At 40.4% G+C, this 27,484-nt stretch overlaps 1 long non-coding RNA gene across 1 annotated transcript; it reads right to left on the reverse strand.

The window, feature by feature from the left end:
* Nucleotides 1-713: 713 nt before the first annotated feature.
* Nucleotides 714-27,210, reverse strand: LOC117502311. Its single transcript, XR_004558264.1, has 4 exons — nucleotides 27,200-27,210; nucleotides 24,643-24,654; nucleotides 10,307-10,312; nucleotides 714-918 (listed from the first exon to the last, which is right to left on the reverse strand). It is a non-coding gene; the product is annotated as an uncharacterized LOC117502311 (long non-coding RNA).
* Between the last annotated feature and the right edge of the window lie 274 nt (nucleotides 27,211-27,484).

The following is a 27,484-nucleotide window of genomic DNA, read 5'->3' on the forward strand; positions in this document are numbered from 1 at the left end:
TTATTAACAAGAAGGTCTCTCTCTCTCTGGGAAAAGATAGAACTATGCTGACCATGTTCTTATTCTCATAGCGGGGTGGCATAGTGAAATAATTGTGCATTTTTTGTGATAAAAGCATGAAATTTGGCACACATATTCTAAATTAACGAATGTTTCAGATGTCAAGCCATGCTGGAGCTGACCTCTAATGACCTACAGGGGTCAATGAAGAATTACACAAGGGTCAAAATTCTAAAATGCTCCAAACATATTGAAAGGTAACCTATATTATTTTTCAGATCATAAAGATTCCAAAAAAGTAGTCTGGACTACCTATGACTGAATCTTATAGGGTAAAAATAGCAAAAATGGTGACAAAGGTCAGTTTTGGTTTAAAAAAAAAAAAAAAAAGTGATGCAAATAATTGGAATAAATTTGACTGTGTTCAACATTTGGTCTCCAAAGTAAAGGTCAAACTAGATCGTCCATTGGATTGTATGACATGTGACACATGTTACCCCATAACGTGATAACTAAGCATGACAGAGGGTGCAAACTATTTCTTTTTAAAACCCCATTAACCAATAATTTGCATCACTTTTTGCCAAAATTGGAGTAACTTTAACTTTTGCCCCCTGTACAAACTGAAATTGACCTTTTTTTTTTTTTACCCCATAAATCCATAACATTCAATTATAGATAGTCCAAACTATACCTTTTTGGACTCTTTATGATTGGAGCATTTTTCAATTTTCATTTCGACAAATGACTGCCATGGATGACACATTAAAAATTCACGATGACTCAATGTCCAGTTTTATTTGGAATACCTTTGGTTATATGTGTTCCAAATTCTATGCGTTTATCATAAAATACACAATTGTTACGGAATTTTATCTAAGCTGCACCACTGTCAGGTCTCTTGAACATGGTTAATTGCTTTTTGCGTGCAGTGTTGTGGGTGGTCATGACTGTGTCTTTATAAACATAAAGAGGAGCAAAGGTTTGACAGAGTGGGATTTGCATGTGCAGCTGGACCACCTGTGAAAAAAAACTGATTACAACACACCCAGAAGGACTGTTGCTTAATTTTCTGCACAAAATGCTGTTTTGCCACTACACCGTTATGTAGAAAATAGCAGTCTTTTGTTATTGTTGTTGTTAATGTGCAAAATGTAAATTTTTTTATTTTTTCAATAATTAAATTTTCATTTTTTTAGTGACTTTCGATCATTTCTGAAAATGATGCATGCTATGGTGAATTAGCTAAACCAGTCACGCGTCACATATCAACAAGTTGATTTTAAATTGTGTACCAGAATGATTTGAAGCCAGCGGCGCACTGAGAGTTCAAGAAACTGTTAACTTTAGTGCTCAAAAAAATGATTGGCAGTAATGTGCATGTTAACTGTATACGTTGGGCTCAGAAAAGGGACTTTGTTAATGCTGCTGAAACCCACTTTTAAATGTCCATTATGCTGCACTGGTCCTGTCATCATTCTCCTGATACTCTCCTCGAACCTCCTGACCTGTTAACCACAAGAGATCGATAAGTTACTTCCAAAACATTTTTCAAAAATATCAAACATATGGTCTTAGGATTGAGAGCAGTTCTGTTTTTCATCAGGCCTCTATCGACAACAATCTGCAGTTTGATGTGAAGCATGAAATTAATGATTATCCCACAGCGATGTGTTCGTGTGTAACTTCCAGCTCTGTACTGCAGGGTATTTACGGTACACCACATATAAAGTGGATCTGGAACTTGTAAAACTACAATTGAAATGTTTATTAGTGTACTAAAATGGTATAATTTAATGTGTTTATATGAATTGGTTTTCCTGAGGAATTTTTTTTTTAATGTGTTCATCACGCCAGAAATAAAAATGTTTGAAGTTGTGCATAAAGCATAAATCGATAATGACCCTTGGAAAGTGTGCCTTTTTTGATAACTTTGCTTTTACCTCATTGCATTCTAGATTTGCAGATTTTATTTAAACATCTTTTGCAACATGTGTGCAGTGGTGTTGTCATTCAGTTAAATAAAAAAAAAGAAAAAAAAAGCATGTGACACATGAATGTTTGCAATCTTTACTTTACGTAGAGGCTTCTGCTCCAAACCGATGTGGTGATAGACTCTGATTTGCTTCCAATATCTGGCATGTTTTTAGCTCTAAAAGCATGCTTTTACAAGAACATCTTCAGCATCTAATCGAACCTTCTTCGACGAATGGATCTCTGTTATGCAAAGCTTATCAGCCTGGAGATCCTTCAGCTAAATCACACAAACACATGTTCCTCCTTTTGTAAGTCCAAACCAGATGATGGAGAGATTAGAAGTCTTTCTCTGGAGGCACTGGAGGGACTACTGTCTGAAATGGAGGTGACTTGCGTTGCTGGTGGCAGTGACAGATTGCCAAAGCGTCAAACGGTGCTGTTGAGACATGAAGTGTCTCTTCATAGCTGACATTCCACAGCCTAATCAGAGGTTAAACAAATTACAGCCGCCTGCAGATTGCTGCCGACCCATCAGCGCCTGCACTGACCCGACACCCTCGCAGGAATGCGTTCTGTGCAGGGTCTGAAGAGGGTCCACGCACACTCAGCAAACAGGGTGTTGGACTACGTTTCTCTTTTGAGACCTACTTCCTAATGAGGGGAAGTTTTGTCTTCATCAGAGTCTCGGATTGACAAGCAAGTTGAAGTTTGACTTGTGGTCTCGTGCGCATGTCAGCACACGTTAGACGGTAAAGTGTCTGTTGTGGGCTCGTTCTGCTCAAAGTGTCAGCTGAAGGCAGCGAGGTCATTTAAATCTGAAAAGCAGCTAACGGCTTATAAAATAAAACACTGCGGAGCCTCTCGTCCACCCGATGCAAAGCAGTGCGCAATGCACCTGCCATCTTCAAGCCCACCTACCGCGAAGTTTAAACTGCAACTGACTTTGCGCTCATCTGTGCACCCATTGGTGTGTTGGTTGTAAAATAAGTTGTGGTAAAAAGTTGTGGTAAATTGCTGAGGCAGCAGAAAGCGATGCACCGTAGATGACCAAAAACCCACTCTGGTGCTCCACTCCACACCGAGAACAACTTGCAGAATTTTCTGCTTGATGTTGAGTCAAACTGTGGATCATTTCTAACTAAACCAGAGGTTCCCAACACACCCTAAAATAAATCATTAATTTCTTTGTTGGTTTGTCAAATTAACAATGTTAATGATATTTTATCCCCCTTTTTCATTTGGTTCATCAAGTCGAGTCTGGAAGCACACACCGGTGCAGCACTTCGCTGCATCCGTGATACCACAGAATTGAAGCGTAGCGTTAGTTCTGGCAGAAGCCTCACAATTCAGCTTCTGACTGAATCAGCTAATTGAATCCAGCCGCACACCCTAACCCTAACAGCAGTAGCACATTAATATCACCTGAACATTACAGTGCAGGCTCCACCGCTAAAAGCTCAGTGTCTTACTCACCTCTTTCTGTTTACAGCTTGCCAGCCAAAGCTCCCTCCACCACCCCACCACCACCATTTGGTCCCTGTCCACTGCAGGGGATGGGCTTTCCCACCTGCCTCCTTCCATCGCAGGATTTGAGATACTCTGCTCATCCCACTGCCACGACGGGGACCAAGGCCAAACCGAACACTGAATTTTATAGCAACTTATTGTAATATCCTTTTCTCTAAGCAGCTGAGTTTTCTGGTAGAACTGCCCCGAGGCCCTAGATGGCAGCCAATCAGTCCATCTCCACATCTCTAAAACAATTTATCGACTGCAGTCAGGGGAACGTGGGCGTCACCTTTTCCTTCTCCAGCTAGATAGAACTTTACTGATCCTTTGGGACGACTCCCTCACAGAACACTCAGGCAACCTTCTTACTGGATCATAGAAATCAGAGAAATGGGCCACATGGTCAAAATGTTGAATGCAAGTGATACGACTCATAATCTGTTGAAGTAACCGCTTGTTTGATCCAAGGTCATTCCACCGGTACCCAAGGATTGTCTGAAAAGACCTGGCGCCAACATCCAGTTGTTGGTTTGTCACTAGATCGCATCAAAGTCTCACATCCATACAGTAACACAGGCAGCACCAGGACCCAGAAGACTTTGGTTCATCCTAATATTTTAAATTACGACCAACTATTCAGTAATTGAGTTGTGTACTTTGATGCTTGATGTTTTGGAATTTGTGGCACTGAGTTCCTGTGCACTGTTAAACTTGCCCCCAGTGCAACACTTACAAAGTGAGTTACACATATAGGAAAAAAAAGATGCCATTTGTATTTCGATGTGACATGTACATTCGGCAGGTTTACGATGCTCAAACACATCAGCACCTCAAACACAAGTGAAATGTAAAAACTAACTGAAAAATGCAAAACTTTAATGATTTTCTTCCATAATTATACACTTGATTTCTTGGTGCTGGTTTGACAGGGGCTGATGGGATATGGTCGAGATCAGGTGGGAGGAGGAGTTGCTGAAACAGGCTGGTAGTTTGGTTGATAATGCTTTTGTAAATGATGCACTTTTTGCCCATTTCCTCATCAGAAATCATCACTTGAATCCACCTTCTAAATAAGCTTCCAATGTATATCACTCCCAAAATATTCACACTTCCAGTCCAGATGTCCCTTTTTTTATTTATTTATTTTTTTTTTACATTAAAACATGTAGCATAAAAGTGTTTTCTTTAAGTTTATACTTGACTACACTTACATTATAATTTTCCTAAAGTACTGGTGCTTTTCATGAAACCTCACCATCAATTTGCGTTGAAAAAGAAAATGTGCAGTTTCACAAATCCTTGCAAACTCTGCAGAGGTTCCAAACGATGAGGACGAGAAAGAAGAATGTGGTTTAGCAGAAGTGTTGAAGTTTGACACCAATCTAAGGTTCAACACATGAGAAACTGTTATCATTTAAAGTTTGTCAATCCGTGTATGTGTGTGAGTGAGAGAGACATGTTTGGCAATCTTGGGTGAAAAAGTGTGAAATCAGATTCTTGAACTTAAAAGTACTGAGCAGAACCAAAGTATTAAACAAACTCTTCAGTAAAGGCCCCTTCACACACAACATGAAGCTTGGTGAAACAGACTGAACTGGCCTGAATGGGCCAAACCCGATAAATTGAAGCTGCAGTCAGGATTGAGAGACATTCGGGCAGGCGTCAACAAATGGCGTCCAACTGCCGCCCAGATACCCAGAATGTGGCGCAAAGCCGGCCTGAATGGATTGAGCAAAGTCTGACGCCATTTGTGTGGCAGCCGGTCAAATCAGTCGGCATTCATGTCACTTGGGGGTGGGCGGGACACATGACACACTCTGATGCCATGCGTGGGGAACTCAGCCTCCATTTGGGACAGCGACTGGTGTCACACAGGTACAATCCACCTCATCCGTGCCCACCCACGCCATTTTGGCTGGGGTTTGTGCTGTTCCCCGGCCCTGTCTGGACTGTTTCGACTGCTGTTGGGGTGTCATTCTGGCTGCCTTGGCTGCGGTGAGACAGCTCCTCACCCGCCCTGCAAGCTTTTGGCACCTTGGTTCAAGCTGGTGGTGCGAATGGGCCCGGCTGTTGCAAGTGTGCTGCGACTGCTGTTGGAGGATGTTCGATTGCACATGGACTTTGGCCGAGTGTGGGTCGATTTGGCATTTGCCCTCATTAGCCCTGTAGTGTGAAAGCTGGCTCGATCGTGATCTTCGACCAGGATTCCACATGGCTGAACATTTCGTACAGCCCCTTCACCACGGTCTGAATGGTCCGACTTGCATATGACTTGCCGTACGAATGTTGCAACTGCAGTCAGATGGTGGTACTGCCTCATCTTGACCACTGATGGATTGAGTTTTCAACCTAAGTGCACCGCAGTTTTGGTGTGCATGTGCTGTGGCCAACAGCTGTGCCAACTGCTGTATGAGCCGTTCGAATACAGCTCAACTTTTCACAAATGTCGTTCAAATCCTCCTTCACGTGCCATTCAGCCTCATTCGTGCTATGTGTGAAGGGGCCTAACACACAGCACCAATGTCATGGGCCCAGAATAACCATTCTAAATATCAAATATGCATTGGGCCAAAAATTTTACTTTGGTCTATGACCTTGACTTTGATTTTTCTCAGTCAAATCACTTTGGGCCTATTCACACTGATGTGAAGTGGTTGACTTAGGAGATTCTTAAAAATGTCTGTGAAAAGCTAGAGAAGACTCCTCCAGGGGTCCAAATTTCTTGTCTTCAATGCAGGTCAATGCAGCTCAGCAGAGAGCCACATTTGGCAACGATTCAAGAGCGGGGGCTTTGGTAGTGCACTCTGCAGAGCTGTATCACAGCTTGGCGGAGCCGACTGTCGACTCGGTGTTTGAGACATCACATGACGTAGCCTATATAAACTTGACATAACTCTGCCATTGCGTCACTTGCCACTGGTGCATCACTGAGACAGGTTCTATATATTTCTTCATGCCCAAGGGATCCAGTTTAGGTGGTATATCCAGTCAAGCTTCCAGTGTTGGCTGGAGGAGGTGATAGGAGATGTAACATCGTACTAGCGACAGTGAATGTGAGGTAGTGGAGCTCAACTCTAGCATGAATGTCGAAGAATTTAAGCATGATAAATATTTTTCTGGGACCACGACGCATCAGTGTTGCCGTACCTCAGCGCTGGTCAGTGGTAATCCAGCTTTTCACTCTCCATCGGCAAATGTCGGGCTAATCGTCAGAGTATAAATAAGAGATTTCCCGTCAGTGACCCTCAGTCATTCTGTCACGTGGTCCAAATCAAATTAATACTTTGATCAGAAACATGGACATACAGAACTAAAAACAATACCACTATTACTGCATGCGGTTAAATCCATGCACATTAACATATATCAAAGTAATACCTTTTAGATTTAAATTTCTACAACAACACACAATAAAAAATGTAAAACGTAATGAAACAAGACACAAATGTTAGTTCATATATGGTAAGTTGTCAGATATATGCTTATCAAAGTAACTGATATTTGGTCCAGTTGTTGAGGTTTTGTACTGGCAAATATAGAAACCCTCTTGGCGTGTACAGTGTTAGTTTTGACTATAAACTCCTGTGGTTTAGCAAAATAAATGAAGAAGAATAAGAATGTAAACATGAGCTGAGGTGAGAAACTCCCTGGTGTAGGAAAGCCCAATAGGAGCTCAATATGATCGATGGCTTGTAGGCACGAGGATGACAGCTGGCGTATACATGGGGAGTGTGAAGAAAAGAAAAGTGCAATGCGCCACAGGAGCCATTCAAACTGATCAAAACATAGAGACTTCTTAGTTAGATGTATTACCTAAAAGGTTCAAGCTATCTAAGATTTGCATCTCTTTTTAAAATTAAGGCTCAAATCAGTCCATAGTATCTTTTTTAATATAGAAAATAGGGACTTTCAGGCAAAGGAATGTAATTTTATATATCAAAATTGATGTTAAGAAATAGTTTGAAGTTAATACTCACAAAAACTTGTATAATTTGAAAATCGGAGTACAAATGGATGAGTGGGTTGTTTTGAGCGCTTGATTTCATGGTTCAATCTTCATGATGTTATAAAGTTGAAACAAGTGGCGTGTGTGTGTGTAAGACCAAATGTTGCCACAGTGGTCAAAGGTAATGAAGTGTGATTGCAGAGTGAAGCCGTGCAATCCAAAAGCAATATGTTTTCATAAGATCTCCGGAAGAAAACCACGTGAGGCCTCGTGTCTCAAAGCGCTCGTAATCAGTCACGCATTCACTGTCTGTAAAATCCAGAAACCACGAACCTTTCAATCAAACTTACTTTTAATAAACACAGCAACAGTTTCTATGACCACGACGAAATACGTCGCGATGTCAGCACATCACACCAGTCCTTTATTCTTTGCATTGGTTTCCTGTTTATTTTAGAGTGGATTTTAAATTTTTACTCTTTGTTTTTGAAGCCTTAAACGACCTTGCCCCTTTTTATCTGTCCAAACTTAAGAATGTTCGCCACTCAGACTGTGCCTTGAGGTCCACCAATCAGCTGCTACTGGAAGTCCCCAAAACCAAGTCCAAGCACTGGGGGATCAGGCCTTCTGTGTTGCTGGGCCCAGACTCTGGAATAAACTGCCCTCTGATATGCATTCTGTAACCAACATTGGTCTTTTTAAGTCAAGGCTCAAAACTTATTTATTCAGGCTGGCCTTTAACACTGAGTTTGTTTGTTTTTTGTTTGTTTGTTTGTTTTTTATTTTACTCTACAGCACTTTGGTCACCTTGAGTGTCGTAAAGAGCTCTATAAATAAACATTGATTGATTTGATGACTTCAAAGTGAAACTGTAGACAATACAGGATAGTACAAATTTACACCATTTGGCTAATGGCACCACTACCTATACAACTATGTTAGCTAACATTTATAAAATTGTCCCATAACAAAGCAAAAACATTATAAGAATAAACTACAATGGACACCCAGAGTGCAACACCTGTATTTTATATGTTTGACACAGATTCTTGTTAATAGGGCAGCGCAGTCTCAATTTGATAATGTGATATCGCGGGATTTGACCACTTATGGGGACAGCCACTCCCGTTGCGCAATATATACACGGCGTAACTTCACATGCAAAAATGGTGTACTGTTTTGTTTTTGACTACAATCACCAAAGCAATTGCGGAAAGTGCAGGGGTTTTTTTTTCAGTTCCCCGTGGAGAAGGGAAGACGAGGCACATGGAAGAGTTCGTTTCGGGAAGTGTTAGCCGACACAGCTAACCAGAGTAGCCTGCAAAACCGCCTCGACACTCTTGTGCTCCCTGTCATAAACAAACCACAACACATGTCCACTTTCCACTGCATCATCACTTTTTCTTTGCATTTTCAATTTGTTTGCACGTAATTTGCCCAAAAATCCGGAGAAAGTGTTTCTATCCCCGGCGCCCGCCCTCAAACGAGACCGCTCTGCCCAATTATTTTGTCATGATTCAGTGTTAATGCAATATATCGTTAGGTTTTTGCCTATTTTTGGAAGGGAAATGATTCTTGACTAACCCACTTTGGCTTCGAACTATGTTAAATATTTGTTGATGATTTCATGTTGGTGTCAAGCAGTAATCAAAGCTGTATCTTGATTAGGGTTGGAATGTGTCAGGTTTGGGTTTTGTGAATTTGTTATTTCTAGCTTTCTGGTTTTGGGAGTGGCTCTTGGGCTCTGCATGGTGTTCATCTTTGTCTTATTCCGTGTGAGATTTTGTCACTGCTTCCTCGTGTTTTCCACTTGGGTGTTTGGCGTTGGGCGGTTCCCTTCTGTTCACCACCTTAGACCTCCCCTGCACACCTGTTCCTCATCACCTTGTCATTTAAGCCGCTTTCATCCCTGTCTTCTCCCCAAATTGTTCACTCTATCCGGTAAAAAAGATATTGCAAAGAATACAAACAAATTTAGGTTTCCAGGAAAGAGGCACTGGTATGGGGAATCAATTCACTTTCTAGAAGTGAGCTTGTAGCTGAAGAATGAGGAATCACTCAATAAATACGTGTAGTTTATTGTGTAACTTGTACTTCTTAAATTCATGTCAGTGTTGGGTTTCACTGCACAGACTGGATCCGACTAAACTGAACACCAACACCATAAGAAAATACTGAAGGATTATTTTTGTTCATAATTTATCATTAAGTTATAGGAAAAATCAGATTATATGATGAGAAGAAACTTTGTCAACTAGTTGGGAACTAGCTATGTAGTCTACTATTACAGCAAGTCATCCCAACCTTAAAATTTAGCCAGTTAGCCTCAAAATAGCAATTCTAAATTCGTTAAGGTAGGAATAACCTTTCTACTGTAAATGACTCTGACCTTTCAAAATCACCCAAGATCAAAAGTCATGTGTTTAAGAGTAAGTTGATGTTTGGCTTCATATTGGTGTTGCATAGTAACCAGTTGTATCTTTAACCAATTCCTCTAAACAGCCATTCAAAGTATTCCCTATGAACATCGGGATCAAATTTTGATTGTGGTTTGAGATCTCGATTACTTTTTCCCTCAATCAGTTGTTGTCACTTTGTGTTCTGTTTATTTCCATGTGTGTCTTTGTTTCCTGTTCTCTTTTCACACAACTGTTATGATTCATCTTTGCGTATTTAAGCTCTCACCTGTTTGTTACTCCTTGTCAGTTCATTTCCTTTGTCTGCTCCCCGCACTCTCCAAGTATTTTTGGTCCCTGTGATTACCTTGTCATCGTTGTCTTGCTCTTTCTGGTTTTGTGATTGTTTATTTTCTCGGTAATCTCCTGGTTTTCTCGGCACAACCTGATTTGGACATTTTTGTTCACTTGCCTCCACTACGCACTGTTTGAACTGTTTATTCGTGTCCTTGCCAATAAACCACCTAGGTTGTTACACATTTTTCGTTACTGTCTGCATAGCTGGGTTCAGCTTTTTCCCCATCGTGGGACTATTAAAGGGTTATCTTAACCAAAAACCCAACACCGAACATAGTTAACTTTAGCTAGCAGCTGTCTATCTAACTGGGCTATCATTGAACGCACGTGTCACATTGATGCATCATGTCCAACAAAGCGATAAACTTCAATGGTGTCAAATTAAGCACTACCGGAAATACAGAAAGTTGCAGTTCCTTGACTGGCCACTTGAGGCTGGCTCCAAAACGGAGAACATTTCCATATAGTTTTGTGTTAAAATGTCCAAATATAGAGCAGAAATAAACATGTTTACAGTCATGACACATCCTAAGATCTAAGATGTCTCTCCTGCAATATTCACTCTGAGTGAAATTCTCTTCAGATTTAATCTTGTATGCTAATGGCGTCAGCAATTTTAACAGCCATCGGTAACTTTGTCCATTAGCTCCATTTAATGCACAATTTCTGAGAAAATAAGCATCTTGTAACTTTGTGTCCACACCAAAGCAAATCATTAGGAGAACCACTGTGCAGCCACCAAAAATGATATAAAAAACACACGAACCAAGGTTAGCCTGTTAGCTTAGGTGTTAAGGCTTCTTTCTCATACACTGAGCCACCCACGTGTCGCCCATTTACGCATTCATGAGTTCATCATGAATCAGCATTGCCTCTGCTGGTCTAACATATGTGTCAACGTGACATACTTTCCGTGATAGCCATGTAGCTGTGCTCTCCATGTTAGCTTAAGGCAGCAGCTATGCAATGACCTATTAAGGAAACTCAGTTTGATAAACTTCAACCCCACAAAAAGTACAAACTGCTCTATAACAAAGATTTGTATAATTTGAATTTGTAATAAATTACTGGACACTACAACATCACTCTCTTCATGTAAATGTCCAGTGATCAGCTAGCATAGCCTCCTCACTGCTGTGCTTGCTATGCTAGCCTTATAATTACATCATTTCATCTGATAAAATTCTGGCCCGCAAGGATATAAATTAGTCTTAAACCTTGTACTAATTGCCTTTTTTGTGTGATCGCAAGTTAACGCAGCTAATTTTAAGTTGTCGATCTGTATTTATTGGGGCCGCGGTGAAGCTGAACACGGTCACGAACACTCGGCCTCTTCAGAAGGATGCATTTGTGACTTTTAAATGATGTTGTTTATGTTTCCTGAGCCAGCACAGATTTATGCAGCTTTGGCCTCGCACAAGAATGTATAAAGTTACACGATAAATTAGTTTTATCTTCAAATGATTTGTCAGCAGCAATGTGTTTTGACAGTTGCAGATGTTTTTGTTGTTGTTTGGAAGCAACAAGGATTTAGATCCATCAAAGCACAGCTGCTGCATTTTTCTTAAACTGTAGCTCAATATTTCTTGCACATAAACACTGAATTTTTAGATGCTGCTACAAACAGGGCAATGGGGATTAATATTTTACGTGGGCAGATGTAAACCTGCCAATTGCAGTAATAACAGGAAGCAGTTTTGTACTAACAAGGTACTCCAAAGACCACATCAGAGAAACATCAGGAAGCATCCTGATGAAAGTCACTGAACAATGAACATGAAGGTCCAAAACTACTTAGAAATACAAGGGCACTCACTCAGCATATTATAACCCTTTGACATCAAGATCTACAAAATAAAATTCCTCATACATTATCTCAGCAGTGACATTCGTGCCTCTGGGTCTTCAGATTTTGAGATTGCAAGATGCTTGGGAAGAGTTTGAGTAATCTGGTTCCTGGACAGAGTTGTTTGGCAATCCAGATAGAGCACAAGATAATGAAGGTCCAAGTCTTTAGGGTTGTGATGCTTCCTGTCTTGCTGTATCGTTGATTTGGACACTAACCCCTGCCTGAAGGCAATATTCGATATCTTTGGTATAGGGTCCCTTCGGAGGATCGTTGAGTACTGCTGGAATAACCTTGTGTCAAATGAACAGCTACTTAGGGGGACCAATAAGAAGTACCACTTGGCTACAACATTTTGGCGATGGGCCACATGAGCATGATCCGGCACGCAGGTGCCTCAGTGTTGACCTCAGTAATGTGAGAAGGCCAAGGAGATGCTCATGTACCTACCACCCTGCTGTGGCAGATAGATGATTGCTTTCAAGAGACTGTAACAGACTGGTTGTAAACTCGGGTAGTTGCCATTCATGACCCAGAGATGCTACATATTGTGACAACATGCAGCACTAGTGCACGCTACCTGAGCTGACAGTATCTTTGGTTTATATGCTGAACACTGGCAAATCTGCCCTATTTGGCAATGTTGGTGACGATGAAATGGCTTTCCCAAGTCCATCCTTGATTGGACAGCAACATTAAAATTGAAGTCTTTCTTGGCCCATGTCCCCATTCCTTTTAATTTTCACAAAAATCAGTCAGGTGGCAAATATAAAAAGAAAATACTTTATTTGTTGCATTTGTTTTTGATACAAAAAGAACACCTGTCTTTGCAACTGTGCAAACGCACTTGAATGCTGAATAAGTTCAATCAGTACTTAGTACCTAGCTGAGGAATGAAGTGTTGGTATTCGGTGTCAAATACACTGTGATACAATAAATTAACACAATATTGAAGAAGTGGAAAACCCCCTTCAGTGAATAAAAGTCCGACCAGGCATTGCTTCTACCTGTCCACTTAAAACAGTTGAAATCACCTGTTTGAGATTTGATTTTAAAAAATAAATGCAATATTACCTTATACTTTGTGTACAGTCAAAATTCAAATAACTGCATCCAATTAGTATCTTTTTGGTGGCTTTCAAGAGGGAAAAGCTGCATGTTCGTGATCACACACCACTCCATGACTGAAATCACAGCGACCTCTTGTGGTAGACTGTCACCTTTACAGACCCACCTGGGATTAAAACTTCTTACCTCTACCTCTATTCACAACATTACATAAAAAAAAATCTCAATTAGTTAAGAATTACAGTAAAGGAGGTTTAAAAACAATAGTCTTTGAATCCATGATTGGGGTTTTCAGAGTGAACTGGATAAAAGCATAGGCGTAGGAGGTGGGGTCTATTTGGGGGGGGCAAAACCAAATTTGCCCAAATTTCAGAAACCCCCAGCAGGTTTCTGAAATTCGCAGCTCCTAAAGCCATTACATTTATAAATACAGTATATATTATTTTTACACAGTTATCCTTTATTGACCGAGTTTCATTCATGAAGTCAGTGGTGTGTGTAAGTGAAGAGTTAATGGTCCATGTCCTCGGACGACAGGCGCGGGCAGGAAACATACACCTGTTTATCAACCAAATGTCACGGACAAAATGACAAGAATAACCAAAACCACTTACTTATGGAAGGAAATATTGTCTCCCTTGTGCCTCCGTTTGTGAGACTGCCAACATGCGCAGCTTTCCAGCATATTCCACCTGTTTCTTGACGAGACTAATTGAACTTCTATGCCTGCTGCCTCTTGACTTGTCTGGAATTATAATGGCAACCACGCTTCCTTGCCGGGACATGGCTCAGTGGAAGTGTGGCCTCTCGTACTCATATACAGTGGGGAAAATAAGTATTTGACCCCCTGTTAGTTTTGCAGGTTTTCCCACCTACAAAGAATGGAGAGGTTTGTAATTTTTATCGTAGGTACACTTCAACTGTGTGCAATAGAATCTAAACAAAAAAATCCAGAAGATCACATTGTATGGTTTTTAAATAATTAATTTGCATTTTATTGCATAAAATAAATATTTGAACACCTGTGAAAATCAATGTTAATATTTGGTACAGTAGCCTTTGTTTGCAATTACAGAGGTCAAACGTTTCCTGTAGTTTTTCACCAGGTTTGCACACACTGCAGCAGGGATTTTGGTCCACTCCTCCATACAGATCTTCTCTAGATCTTTCAGGTTTGGAGTTTCAGCTCCCTCCAAAGATTTTCTATTGAGTTCAGGTCTGGAGACTGGCCAGGCCACTCCAGGACCTTGAAATGCTTCTTACGGAGCCCCTCCTTAGTTGCCCTAGCTGTATGTTTGGGGTCACTGTCATGCTGAAAGACCCAGCCATGACCCATCTTCAATGCTCTTACTGAGGGAAAGAGGTTGTTTGCCAAAATCTCACAATACATGACCCCATCCATTCTCCCTTCAATACAGTGCAGTCGTCCTGTCCCCTTTGCAGAAGAGCACCCCCAGAGTATGATGTTTCCACCCCCATGCTACACGGTTGGGATGGTTTTCTTGGGGTTGTTCTCATCCTCTAAACATGGTAAGTGGAGTTGATTCCAAAAAGCTCTATTCTGATCTCATCTGACCACATGACCTTCTCCCATGCCTCCTCTGGATCATCCATATGGTCACTGGTGAACTTCAAACAGGCCTGGACATGTGCTGGCTTGAGCAGGGGGACCTTGCTGCCCTGCAGGGTTTTAAACCATGACAGCATCATGTGTTACTAATGTAATCTTTGTGACTGTGGTCCCAGCTCTCTTCAGGTCATTAACCAGGTCCTCCTGTGTAGTTCTGAGCTTTCTCCGAATCATCCTTACCTCACAAAGTGAGATCTTGCATGGAATCCCAGACCGAGGGAGATTGACAGTCATCTTGTGTTTCTTCCACTTTCTAATAAATAATCATAACAGTTGTTGTCTTCTACCAAGCTGCTTGCCTGTTGTCCTGTAGTCCATCCAAGCCTTGTGCAGCTCTACAGTTTTGTCCCTGGTGTCCTTAGACAACTCTTTGGTCTTGGCTATGGTGGACAGGTTGGAGTGTGATTGATTGTGTGAACAGGTGCCTTTTATACAGGTAACAAGTTCAAACAGGTGCAATTAATACAGGTAAAGAGTGCAGAATAAGAGGGCTTCTTAAAAAAAGAAATTAACAGGTCTGTGTGAGCCAGAATTCTTGCTGGTTGGTAGGGGTTCAAATACTTATTTTATGTGATAAAATGCAAATTAATTATTTAAAAATCATACAATGTGATTTTCTGGATTTTTTTTTAGATTCTGTCTCTCACAGTTGAAGTGTACCTATGATAAAAATTACAGACCTCAACATTCTTTGTAGGTGGGAAAACCTGCAAAACTGACAGGGGGTCAAACACTTATTTTCCCCACTGTATATAACCTCTTTGATTTAGTTCTCTTTCTCTCCACCAGTAGGCAGCACTGCTTGGGCTTTGGACTTGAAGAAGTGGGCTTCATGCTGGCATTTACAACCCTAGACACTGGCACTAGACTCTATAGAGTTGAAGACATCTGTTCTACTTCTACACTGATGATGGTCATCACACTTTCGAGTAAAATTTCATCATCAATTTTTTTTTCTTGGCCTTTGGAATATTTTTTAGATATAAACATATTTTCCTTAACATGGCCCATGCCCGAATTTCCCAGCCCATCTGCCTGAATTTGAGCATTTTGCTGAGCCCAGGGGGGACGGTTGCCCCCCGCCCCCCCACCTCCTACGCCTATGGATAAAAGCCTTTTTAAACAAACCGGATTCTATATGATTTCACATCCCCAAAAAGATCTTTGATCAAGTAGGAGGTCTGGAACTTTTTTAAAATGTGATTTTGAAATATCTAAGCTGCCTGTAACGTTATCTGAATATCATAAAAACAAGTTCTGCACTTTTGGAAGATGGTATTTACACAGAATTTCACGCCACATGGCTCCACCTTGTGGAACAATAGAGTAATTACGTCTAACAAGAAAACTTTATTCAGAAATGGTATGAAAAAGATATATTTGTCACAGATATTTTAGATATACATGGTCACTTTCTTAATTTGTCAGCGTTTGAGTCAAAATTTAATATAAAAAGTTCTAATAGGGAATTTAACAGAGTTTGTAAAGCTATACCTATTGCTTTATTAAACATGATTCAAAATTATTTAAATTATCATAAAGAACAAACACTGTTACCAAAGATACAACTGAATAATATTTCCCTTAAAGATAAAAAATCTGAATAATAAAATGATTAATCAAATATCTGAATGTAAGCTATTTCACGATTTGGAAAGAAGTACAAGAATTTACAATAGGGAAGATAAAATTACAAACAACTATATGAAGTTTTTGAAATGGCCAATACCTCCTAAAATTAAAGAAATGCAGTTTAAAATTTTGTATTGTTACTACCCATTTCCAAATGTATTGAAAAAAAGGTTTGGATTCGAGGTGGAGCCGTGTGGCTTTTGCTCTCAAGTGGAGGAAACAATTGAACATCTGTTTTTCTCCTGTTCTGAAACAAAATCCTTTTGGAATGACGTTAAAAAGTGGATGCAAATCAAAATATAGAAAATACCACAACTAAATTTGGAACAAATTCTTTATGGTATAGACAAAGTGCCAAAAGAGATAACGAGACTGTAATATTATTATAATTATGGGTAAATACCACATCCCTTCTGCTGTTTAAAATTGAAATACATTCATATTTTGCTTCCTTGTCACTTTTAAACGACTCAAGTAAAGACTCACAAATGCTTTGTGAAAATGTCTCCACATATTTGTTTTGAATGTTAATTATTACAAATATGCAATGAATGTAAATAACTTATGCGAAAGAAATGCCTTGTAAATGCTTTCCTATGTATTTTTTTTTTTATCTTTTGTTTCTACCTTCTAGCTGCCTCAAACATTTTTTGTAATCGAATTATTCAAATTACTCGATTAATTGTTTCAGCCCTACTTCAAACTGCACTCCAGTCATCATCTATCTCAGTGACAGATATCTGAAGCTTTTCCACATAAATTCAGCATTATTTCATCATAAAAGGTGGTGCGGTCAGAGCGCCGCGGCTAAATGAGCTGCTAGCTGATGCATTCGCTACGCATTGGTCATTTCAAAGCCTCATGGAATTTCATTGAGTTTCTGCTCAAAACAGCCTCATTTCTACTTAAAACTGACTTTAGAATGATTTAAGAGGTTTACCTTTATCATCTGTCTTCTTCTTCATCTTCTTGGTTGTTGGCAGGCTAGGCACGTTCAGTGCATTGCTGCCCCCTTCAGGTCATAAGACACAGAATACCTATTAAATGTCAACGGGATAGAGGGAGCACTCCTATATTTTCCAATACAAGCCACAAGTTTTTAAAAAACAAAGCACCAAATTTGCTCTCTCCTTTGGGGAGGCTCCATGCCCTAGTAATGTCCTCAAGGAAAAGGTACTATAACCCAAATCTGCCAAACCACTAAACATGACCGTTCTATCCTCTGCATATAAAGGGCATTGTATTAACGCATGAAGAACAGATTCAGAGACGCCGCAAAAATGACAGCAACCGTCCAGATGTTTCCCAAACACATACAGCCCACTGTTTAACCCACAGTGACCCAGCCCAAGCCTTGCCAACTTCATGTTATCATGACGTGTGTGAAGGTGCCTTCCCTTGGTCTCAGTATCCCAAATGTGCTGCCACTGCTGGTGAATACTAACAGTAACAAAACTACGGCACTCCATTCTACTAAAAGGAACATTAAACAAGATGGTATCCGGTCCTAGGCTGGCCTTAGCAGCAACATCAGCCATTTCATTCCCATGAATTCCCACATGGGCTGGGACCCACAGAAAACCAACACAACACCCAGTCTCCCCAAGTTTAAAAAGCAACATCAAAATTTCATTAACTACATCCGTTCTAGCCATGCACCTTCCACCCACTAATGCTGATCGATAAGACCTTTATCATCTGATGGTTAATAATCAATCAATTAATCCATTTGATTGCTTTGGGTGAAGAGACTCCGTCTCAGATGTGCTGCTGTGGTCTGAAAATGACGCATGCGCAGATGCAAAAGGCGGACTGATTTTTTAGGGGCGGACCGTTCAGACTGGTACAACGGAACTCCGCTGTAACTGTTGGGTATTTTCTCCTCCAAACATTCTTAAAACCTTTGATAAGACAAACAGAGTCAAGAAACACCAGTGAGACAGAAAGTCAAATTTTACGCGCGGAGTGCAGTCAGGCTGTACACCAAAGCTACACTAAAGTCTGGCCTGCGCTTCGCTCTTTTTATTAGTGAATCCCTCATCACATCATAAAACTTGTCCTAAGGGGGGGGGGGGACAACGCGAGACAAGTTTCTTCCCGTAACATAAACACATACGTCAATAAGCGCAGCTGTAAGGAAAAACAGTTTCTTTCTTTACTCTTATCGTCGGAGGTCAGCACATCTCGTTCGTCTGTTGCAGTTATCAGCTGTTCTGCATCTGCCTGGAACACTAAGCATCACATCACAATCAGTCAAAATTCAACCTTCAGTTCTTTTACTCCCAGTCGTTAGCGGCTACGAAAACAAGTTGTGTAATAATAATAATAAGTACATCCAGCTCCAACAAGGTTGAATAACACGTACATTCTCGGGTTTAAGTGCAAACAGCACAACACCGTTCTCATCAGAAAGAAGACAAAAGGTACAAATGTTTAACAGTGATAACATATATATATATATAAAATCCTTAACATTTCCCACCTGTTTATCACCTGTTAAACATACAGTAGGCATCACCCAGCTTAGTTAGTTAGTTTATTAACTTAATCTATTCTGTCCACGTTTTTATTAATTGAACACCACCAACAGATGGAAGATTTGAATCCAGCTGCTATTTGATCAACCAGTTATACTCGTCAGGCACTCCTCTGGGGACTCCTATTGCGTCAATATATGTTGGATTTCCTACTCCTTTCCAATCTCTTTTTACTCTATGTCTGGCTATGCCTTTCTGCCAATCCTCAGGAATAAGAGAGGCTGCATATGTCGTAACGTCTTCAGGGGTCATGGGTAACAATAATGATATTAATGCACAATAACCTGACACATTTCGTGGCAGTCTGTCAAAGATTCTGTTATCACCACACCACCACCATACATCACTCCTACCGACTGGTATAAATGAACCGTTTTTCTGTATTATTCGACTACACCACTTGTCTTATTACTTTTTCAGCTAAAGCTTCATAGGCTAAGAGTGTGTTAACTCATCACGTCAACAGTTCAAGCTTGAACTGGAGTTGTGAGCTTTTCAATATCATCATAATTCTCAGTACAGTCATTACAGTTTTCTCCACTATGGTCTGACTGTTTCAATGCTTGATATTTTGGCATAGTTTGTTGGAAGGCCAGATTACACTGTACAAATGTATTTGACACCATTTTGCCAACCATTGTTTTGATATAAGGGATCACACAACACATGCAAAGTCCAATCAGAATTAGGACTATAATAACTGGTGTCACCATTTTCAATAGTAACTGCCAACATGGTCCTGAAGTCAACCAGGACCAGGGATTCCACCGGTTCACGGCTAGGGTGTCTTTATGCATTGCATCACGAAGTTTATTCAGCTCTTCCAATGCGTCCTGCATATCCACTGAATGAATGGAGTCTGGGATGAAAGTACAGCATGTTGTGTTCAGCAGAACACAAACTCCTCCCTGTGAACCAGTAAGCAAGTCTAAAACCATGCGATTTTGCATCACCATGGTACGTAAAGCATCTATTTCAGTGTTTTGAGCTGCTACTATTTTTTTTTTTAGTTACATTCATGAACAGACCCAATCGATAATTCAGAGTTTCAATCATTAATGAATTTTTTCCCACTCCTATCCAGGGGAACAATGAATGTGCTATTTTATCTCCTACAGACCACAATTTTTTGGTCCTTTAGTACATCCGAGCCCCACATGTGATTATGTGGTAACACATCTGGGTATATCAATCTCCTCCGTCTGGTGCTGCCATTCTTCTCTGTGGAGGTCCTACCACATATTTATGGTCAGTCACCTGGGTAGGTGCACACACACCACCCCAATTTGGTGGGAGACTCATGTACAGTCTGGAACCATAAAGCCAATAGATGTCATCATACACCGGAATACCATTTACAGGTGGTAGCAAAAACTTACTAACATAAGCACATGATTCATCCGTTCCCCATGGACAGGAGCCTGTATAATTACATCCCCGTCCAATGTGATGAAGATAAGTACCATCCACATATTATGTTTTGGTTAGGCTTAAATTATTTGATAAAACATACGTTTGGGTACACAGACGTTTCTTAATTTTACCTACATTTTTATTCCCTGTCCCGTAAAAGCAAATTGGGAATGGCCGTTGTGATGACAATTTAACGGGATGATATTTTTGCGTTTCCCTTCAGTCTAGTCAATGGAGCAGCACTTGGGCACGCTTGTACGTCCTCTGTTGAAATCCCTATCATATAAGTGGTTGCACTGAGGCAAGTGGTGTTACATCTTATCAGATTTGCTGAGAACTGCTGCCCCCGAAATACAGTTTGATTATGCATCCGTATGATAAGACATTCTGTCACCCTAGCAGGGTACGGTTTAGCCGTCAGAGCTGGGTGTGTTGAGGATATAGGTATTTGCGAACAAACATAACAATTAGTAATGTAATTCCATAGCCAATAAATGAACATATCTGTACCACATATTAGTATGGTATATATGAGGGTGTCCATCTGTCTCATTCACATTATGAATAAACCTCTTCTGACGTTGCTTGCGTTGTTCTCTGGCTTGGTCCACAGTGAGCTGCAATTCTTGGGTCAACCACCAGGCCAGGAATCCGAGGAGCACGAAACACACTAAGATCACAACGCAACCGGCTGCCCTACCAACAGTCCGGCAGCGGCGGCGCTGAGCACGCCGCTCCGGGGTCTGCTGTAGTTCAGTCATGATTGCTAGGATACAGTGTTGTTAACCACCTCACCTAATAGTGCAAGGATCTCCCTGCTTCACTGGCATTGAGACAATCTATTGCTAATTAAATAGACTCCCTTTGTAGCCAGACTTCCCCTTCCACTGTGGAGGCCGCCAACACACGCTGTATCTTACAGTGATGTATCCACGTTGATCTCTCCGCTATCTTTACTGCAGTTGGTGTTGTTAACAGCACTTGGTATAGACCTTCCCAACGAGGACTGGACTCTGATGAACACCCAGTCTCCTGGCTAGACTACTGGAAGGCCGTCCTGTGGAAGATCAAAATTATTCGGCAGTAAATGTGTTTAAGTTATCTCTTTCTGTGTTAATGTCTTTTTCATAAAATTTGCTAATGTTTGTTCCTCATCTGCTGTTTTAGAATCCATGTCAAAATTGGTAGACGATATGGTCGTCCATAAAGTATCTCAAATGGTGTTAACCCTGATGGTGTTGGTGTTATTCTCATATACAATTTTACTAGGTCCAACATTCAATCCAGGTTCGTTTTGTCTCTTCTATACATTTCCTTAATCTTATTTTTATTGTGCCCTTTGTCCTTTCCACTAATCCGGCACTGTGTGGATGATAAGCACAATGATTTTTGAGATTGACCTGTAGCGCTTCTCCTACGTATTGCACTATTGTATTAACAAAATGCGCTCCATTATCTGAATAGACTGTTTCTGGTATTCCAAATCATGGAATGATGTCTTTGCACAATGCCTTAGCCACTGTAAGTGCACCTGCATGTTTTGTAGGGAACAATTCTACCCATTTTGAGAAGGCATCAATTATGACTAAACAAAATTCCTTCCCTTCATGTTTACTCAGCTGTATATAATCCATATGAATCACTTGAAATGGATATTGTGGTGTTGGAAATTTGCCTCTTTGGGGTCTCAAATTGCCTTGTGAGTTGTGTTTTGCACTTGTCATGCATGCTCTACAATGCTGTTTTGCATATGCATCGAACCCATAAAGACAAAAAATAGATTGCAATTGCGATATCATACCCCCTGATGAGACATGCGTCACGCCATGGCTCATAATAGCTGCCCATGTAAACATATTTTTTGGCAATATGGGTTTCTTTTGTGGTCATATCCGGAGGGGTGTCATATAGGAGAAAAATAGAAAGAGCTGTTGCCGCCTTTGCGGTTTTGTCAGCAACGTCATTTCCTTTTGAAACACTGTCAGAGCCTTTGGTGTGAGCCGCACATTTGCATATAGCAATTTGGTTAGGCAATTTCACAGCTTTCATTAGTGCAGTTAGGAGAGTGGCATGAGTCACTGGCTTTCCAGATGATGTCACCATTCCACGCTCTTCCCACAGTTTTGCAAACACATGCACTGTGCTAAAAGCGTACTGGCTGTCTGTATAAATTGTTACAGCCGTACCTTTAAACAGATAGCAAGCTGCAGTTAAAGCAACTAATTCAGCTGCTTGTGCTGAAAATGAGGATGGCAATGAAGCAGAATCCAATACTTCTGAATTTGTGACAACAGCATATCCAGATTGTGTTTGTCCATAAGCGTTTTTAGTGGAAGAACCATCCACATACGCAATTGTACTGTTTGGAATGGGTGTGTCCTGGAGGTCTGGGCGTGCTTTCGTCTACATCAAGACAATTGTGCGGCTCACCATCCTCAGGTAAGGGTATCAATGTGGATGGATTCAATGTTGTACAGCGCTCTACCGTAAGATGTGGTTGTGATAATAGCAAGGACATACACGAAAGATGTCTTGCTGGGGACAAAAGGCTCATGTTTGTCTGCAACAGAAGTGCAGAGACTGCATGTGGAACTTTCAGTGTCAACTGATGGAATAGAACAACATTACTGCTACTTTGAACAGCCATAGAGGCTGCAACAACAGCCCGTACACATGGTGGTAAAGCACTTGCTACTGCATCCAATTTAGATGAGTAGTAGGCAACTGGCCTCAATTTTGAGCCATACACTTAAACCAAAACACTAGTCATGAACTTATTCTTACAATCAACTGTTTGAATGAATGGTTTACTATAATCTGGTAGTGCCAAAACTGTGGATGACACTAATGTTTGTTTTACTTTTACAAAGGCTTCCTCAGCATCTTTGTTCCATTCCAACACGGTTGACATTGAAATATCATCCTTGTACATCAAATCAGAAAGTGGACTAGTCAATTCTGCATAGCAGGGAATCCATGCCCTGCAGTAATTAGTCAGTCCAAGAAATGACATCATCTGCTTTTTGGTTTGTGGTTTTGGAGCGTGCAAAATTGCTTCCTACCTGTCAGACAGGATAGTATGCCCTGTGGCTGATAATTCATGTCCTAAATATTTTACTTTATCCCTACACAACTGAACTTTGTTTTTACTCGCTTTGTGGCCATTATCAAATAAGAAACATAATAATGCTACTGTGTCAGTTATGCAGTTTTCTCGTGTGTCAGAGGCAATCAGAATGTCATCAACATACACTAATAGTTGGCTATCTGCCGGTGGAACAAAATTGGCTAAACATGCTGACATGACTTGAGAATAAATAGTTGGGCTCTCTGCGTAACCCTGCGGTAATCTGGTAAATGTATATCGTTGTCCTTTAAAGGTAAAAGCAAACCAGAATTGACTATCTGGGTGTACTGGTACAGAAAAAAAAAAATGCATTACTGATATCTATTACAGAAAAACAACTAGAATTTAATCTCAATGAGCCTGGTCCTGGGCCAACTCTGCTCCAATCAGTGGCTGACAAAGCTGTTATGACTGTCAGTCCCAATTCTTGCCATTCTGTCAAATATGGCTTACAAAGTGACACATGTAATGGCATACCTGTGAATCTCAATTTTAAAACATCTTCAGTGGCACCTGTTACTGTTATGACAGCTGTTGAGTTGCCATCATGAATCAAATCGGTCATTGTCAGCTTCACAGGTGAAATATTTTTCAATTTGTTTTCATACACTGGTGTTCCTGGCAATATGCCACTATGGACTCTAAATACACTCTCAAATCTGCATCTAAACTCTATCCATGGCTCTCCTTCTTTCTGAGTTGTCCTGGTAATTTCAGTATAATTTATCTTTGGTCCTAACACACCTTTTGCCCGTGTAATCATAGCTTCCACTCTTGTTTCTAAGACTAGATCATCATGTGTCCGTGGTACGCCTTGTTGGTCTGCAGGATTCCAGTCTCCGCGTACCTGACTCCATTTAGGGCCACATGCTTTCATCCACACCTGTTGGACTTTAGGTCCACTAAGGTGGTAAGAATTTCTAATGTTTTCTATATCCTGCATAAATCCCTCAATATCAACATGTGGCGATGGTATCATGTCGACTGCTGCTTTGATATCATCAGCATTCCATGTTCGATATACGAGCATGGTTGATCGCTGTCCTGCTGTTCCTGCACGAGGATTTGGTACTTCTATCATAGGATAGGCACCTCCCTGGTCACTGTGTTCCACCATGGGAGGGGCTGCAGGCACTTTCGCTTGACTGCGTGCTTGTGGTTTTTCTGGTTTTTCTGGTTTTTCACTTTTTACCTTAGGATTTACTGCTAAATCATACTGTGGTGGCGGTACATCGTCATCCTCTGGTAGAGGATGAGCTGTGGTCTTATACACCTCTCTGCAGCTTCTCTCCCCCTGCCATCCCCCTATTACCCCATCCCCGTAGAGACGGTGCCTGCTCCCAGACCACCAATAACTAGCAAAAATCTATTTAAGCATAAAAATTCAAAAAGAAAAATAATATAGCACCTTCAATTGCACCACAGACTAAAACAGTTAAATGTGGTCTATTAAACATTAGGTCTCTTTCTTCTAAGTCCCTGTTGGTAAATGATATAATAATTGATCAACGTATTGATTTATTCTGCCTAACAGAAACTTGGTTACAGCAGGATGAATATGTTAGTTTAAATGAGTCAACACCCCCGAGTCACACTAACTGTCAGAATGCTCGTAGCACGGGCCGGGGCGGAGGATTAGCAGCAATCTTCCATTCCAGCTTATTAATTAATCAAAAACCTAGACAGAGCTTTAATTCATTTGAAAGCTTGTCTCTTAGTCTTGTCCATCCAAATTGGAAGTCCCAAAAACCAGTTTTATTTGTTATTATCTATCGTCCACCTGGTCGTTACTGTGAGTTTCTCTGTGAATTTTCAGACCTTTTGTCTGACTTAGTGCTTAGCTCAGATAAGATAATTATAGTGGGCGATTTTAACATCCACACAGATGCTGAGAATGACAGCCTCAACACTGCATTTAATCTATTATTAGACTCTATCGGCTTTGCTCAAAAAGTAAATGAGTCCACCCACCACTTTAATCATATTTTAGATCTTGTTCTGACTTATGGTATGGAAATAGAAGACTTAACAGTATTCCCTGAAAACTCCCTTTTGTCTGATCATTTTTTAATAACATTTACATTTACCCTGATGGACTACCCTGCAGTGGGGAATAAGTTTCATTACACTAGAAGTCTTTCAGAAAGCGCTGTAACTAGGTTTAAGGATATGATTCCTTCTTTATGTTCTCTAATGTCATATACCAACACAGAGCAGAGTAGCTACCTAAACTCTGTAAGGGAGTTAGAGTATCTTGTCAATAGTTTTACATCCTCATTGAAGACAACTTTGGATGCTGTAGCTCCTCTGAAAAAGAGAGCTTTAAATCAGAAGTGTCTGACTCCGTGGTATAACTCACAAACTCGTAGCTTAAAGCAGATAACCCGTAAGTTGGAGAGGAAATGGCGTCTCACTAATTTAGAAGATCTTCACTTAGCCTGGAAAAAGAGTTTGTTGCTCTATAAGAAAGCCCTTCGTGAAGCTAGGACATCTTTCTACTCATCACTAATTGAAGAAAATAAGAACAACCCCAGGTTTCTTTTCAGCACTGTAGCCAGGCTGACAAAGAGTCAGAGCTCTATTGAGCTGAGTATTCCATTAACTTTAACTAGTAATGACTTCATGACTTTCTTTGCTAACAAAATTTTGACTATTAGAGAAAAAATTACTCATAACCATCCCAAAGATGTATCGTTATCTTTGGCTGCTTTCAGTGATGCCGGTATTTGGTTAGACTCTTTCTCTCCGATTGTTCTGTCTGAGTTATTTTCATTAGTTACTTCATCCAAACCATCAACATGCTTATTAGACCCCATTCCTGCCAGGCTGCTCAAGGAAGTCCTACCATTATTTAATGCTTCAATCTTAAATATGATCAATCTATCTTTGTTAGTTGGTTATGTACCACAGGCCTTTAAGGTGGCAGTAATTAAACCATTACTTAAAAAGCCATCACTTGACCCAGCTATCTTAGCTAATTATAGGCCAATCTCCAACCTTCCTTTTCTCTCAAAGATTCTTGAGAGGGTAGTTGTAAAACAGCTAACTGATCACCTGCAGAGGAATGGTCTATTTGAAGAGTTTCAGTCAGGTTTTAGAATTCATCATAGTACAGAAACAGCATTAGTGAAGGTTACAAATGATCTTCTTATGGCTTCGGACAGTGGACTTATCTCTGTGCTTGTTCTGTTGGACCTCAGTGCTGCTTTTGATACTGTTGACCATAAAATTTTATTACAGAGATTAGAGCATGTCATAGGTATTAAAGGCATTGCGCTGCGGTGGTTTGAATCATATTTGTCTAATAGATTACAGTTTGTTCATGTAAATGGGGAATCTTCTTCACAGACTAAAGTTAATTATGGAGTTCCACAAGGTTCTGTGCTAGGACCAATTTTATTCACTTTATACATGCTTCCCTTGGGCAGTATTATTAGACGGTATTGCTTAAATTTTCATTGTTACGCAGATGATACCCAGCTTTATCTATCCATGAAGCCAGAGGATACGCACCAATTAGCTAAACTGCAGGATTGTCTTACAGACATAAAGACATGGATGACCTCTAATTTCCTGCTTTTAAACTCAGATAAAACTGAAGTTATTGTACTTGGCCCCACAAATCTTAGAAGCATGGTGTCTAACCAGATCGTTACTCTGGATGGCATTTCTCTGATCTCTAGTAATACTGTGAGAAATCTTGGAGTTATTTTTGATCAGGATATGTCATTCAAAGCGCATATTAAACAAATATGTAGGACTGCCTTTTTGCATTTACGCAATATCTCTAAAATCAGAAAGGTCTTGTCTCAGAGTGATGCTGAAAAACTAATTCATGCATTTATTTCCTCTAGGCTGGACTATTGTAATTCATTATTATCAGGTTGTCCTAAAAGTTCCCTAAAAAGCCTTCAGTTGGTTCAGAATGCTGCAGCTAGAGTACTGACGGGGACTAGCAGGAGAGAGCATATCTCACCCGTGTTGGCCTCTCTTCATTGGCTTCCTGTTAATGCTAGAATAGAATTTAAAATTCTTCTTCTTACTTA

This window comes from Thalassophryne amazonica, chromosome 20 (assembly GCF_902500255.1).
Source record: "Thalassophryne amazonica chromosome 20, fThaAma1.1, whole genome shotgun sequence".
NCBI classification, from domain to species: Eukaryota; Metazoa; Chordata; class Actinopteri; order Batrachoidiformes; family Batrachoididae; genus Thalassophryne; species Thalassophryne amazonica.